Below are 2672 nucleotides of genomic sequence, written 5' to 3' on the forward strand. Positions count from 1 at the left end.
GGTCCACCAATGAGGTGAGATCAAAATTAAATGCGTGCATAAAATGCCTTTGTACACAAAATCTTTTTCAGTGCACAAAAACATTACAACAACCACATGAAAATTGCCAACTTCAACTGCAAATATCTCCGGACAGAGATACAATTTTTTTCTTCCGCCTTAGGATTATTGTTGTCGAGGTCACCTATCTCGATATTTGTGGACGCGTATTAGCAGTAGACTCCTGTTCTAAACTTCTACCTGAATAAGTTAACATGCCCAATGAGTACATTTCGTTAGGGCATCTCCATTATTTACTAATGACGTTTTTACGTGAATCGATTTAATAGTCGAGGTTTTGACGTTGAACAATGAATTTTGAATTGGTTTAGGTTTCGTATGTTCATAGGTTGACGAAAGTGCACGATTTCTTGGTGTCCACACTTTTCATAAAGTTGCCCATGTTCAGTCACACTAATTGATCATGGCATGGTTAATAAATATATCATAAAATTAAAATAAATGTTCTAAGGAATTATGCAGTTAAGTAAATATCGGGTATTTGTAAACTGATTGCTTCCTATTTCTACTACTAATATTTTCCGAAAATTCGCAAAGAAACAACTCAGTTAACGGATGTCAATTCGATTTGGGAGCAAAATGGCTGCAATTGTCAAAAAATGTGTCTGTCGAGCAAACCTCTTGTGAATGAATCATGGGTGTGACCATGGTTCAACTATACATGGTTGGTTCATCTGTAAAGCAACAAAATATGTCTGTTCAAATTGTCAAAATCTGTGTATTGGTATTAGGCGAATGTAATAGAAACGTCAATTGTTGTGTCAAGCATTGCAACATTGTAGTCAACAAACATGAATTTATACTAAAGTTTATTTAATATTAGAAACTTTAAGATTGATGTGCAACTTATTTATGAATCAAAAACCATCACCACGCCATTAAATAAAAGAACCCTGAAGGTGCATCCACAATCTTTTTACCACCAAAGACGTGGCAAGGCGGTAGATGAACGTTGAGTTTTATTTTTATTTATTTATCCGATGACGGTCAATGGAATATGTATGTAAGCTAATTTAAGAACCAAGGCCAAAGAAATGCTCTCCCGATACTATAGTTTTGAGGGGAGCATGCCCATGAATGCCATATTAAAAGGAAAGCTTCGTGAATACGAGAAAAATCGCCCACCGAGGAAGAGGTTTCACATAAGATTGAAGAAATGATGGGAAGTTTTATAAAGTAGTTGGCATCTATTTGAGTATTCTATAAGTCCATTTTACCAGTGAGTATTATGATAAAACCAGGTTTTGTCTAGGTAATGACCCACGCCCCTTTAGTCCTTGACCAAACGTATACAGTCGATTTTCTTGGCAACGATGTGAGTAGCCGCCAAGTACTATACAATAATCAACGCGCCGAGAAATTATTACAGCTTGTAGCAGCAAGCTTAAAAGCTGGTGAAGCCGTTTGGTGTGGTTGTGAAGTTAGCAAACCCTTTGTATCAAAGCAGTGCTTTAGAAGGTTTGAATGTTCATGTAAATTCAAGTCAACATGGAATACACTCAAACACTTTTATCGAAAGCGGATAGACTTATATTTGGAGAATCAGCAATGACACGCGCTACATTATCCAATTCTGTATCGGTTGATGAAAATGGTGACGTGAAAAAGCTGCGCGTAGAAAATTCATGATGCGAAGATTGTGGTGAAAAATTCGCAATCATAATACATACATATATATAAAATAGTTTGTGTACGATTTTCAAGTTTTGCGAAATAAATTACTGCAATTTTATTCTATTCTATAAATGTTTATTCACGTAGAGGACATCTTTATTGGGTGATTTCATATGATATCATGATAGATAGATAATTTATTGAGGATTCCACTGCGACCGTTTTTGTATTGTGCCCTTATTTCCTACACAGTACCTGCGTCACATTCCAGGATAATATGGTCCGCCGTCTCCGCTGACCGACCGCAAATCGGAATGTGTTATTCGATAGTATGTCCAGTTACTGCATGTGGCTGTTCAGTCTACAATGTCCTGTAAGAATAGCTGTTAGGATTCTTAGGCTATATTTCGATAGACCCATTATTGCCCTATAGCGAGTTATGTTATAACCTCCCAACAGCAACTTAGGTTGTCGCAAACCTGGCATATTGCGCAGGTGTTCTTCTCTCTTTTCCCTCTCTTTCCTAATAAGATGGACCGATGGGTCGTGCCGTGGCTGCCTCTCTGGCCAGGTTGTCCGCCTGCTCATCACCCTCAACTCCCCTATGACCTGGAACTCAGGCCAACAGTACTACGTTGTGTGTTCCTAATTGGTTTAGCTTTTCGAAGCACTCAAGGACCAGTGCGGACTTTATTTCGAACGCCGAGATTGCCTTGAGTGCGGCCTGACTGTCATTGAGTATGGCGATTGTTTCACGATATTTTGGATGTGTTTAGGAGTGCCATGCTGTCGTATAGAATTACCCTTTATTGGAAAGGCAAATTCAGTTTCCGCGTGGGGCTAGATATTGTACGTGAGAGTTTTGAAATGTACATTTTGTGTAAATTGTATGAGTTTTTTATGAAAATTGTATTTAAAAACTCTCGGTTACTGAATCTAGCCCAGCACATTCTTTCTTTTACTTATGTACATACATATGTTTGTTGTTTTATTTATTA

At 37.8% G+C, this 2672-nt stretch overlaps 1 pseudogene; it reads left to right on the forward strand.

Annotated features, from left to right (window-relative positions):
- Positions 1–1094: 1094 nt before the first annotated feature.
- LOC137241509 (bleomycin hydrolase-like) lies at positions 1095–1740 on the forward strand (annotated as a pseudogene).
- The last annotated feature ends 932 nt before the right edge of the window (positions 1741–2672 follow it).

The sequence above is a fragment of the Eurosta solidaginis genome, chromosome 2, assembly GCF_040869045.1.
Source record: "Eurosta solidaginis isolate ZX-2024a chromosome 2, ASM4086904v1, whole genome shotgun sequence".
In the NCBI taxonomy this organism is placed as follows: domain Eukaryota; kingdom Metazoa; phylum Arthropoda; class Insecta; order Diptera; family Tephritidae; genus Eurosta; species Eurosta solidaginis.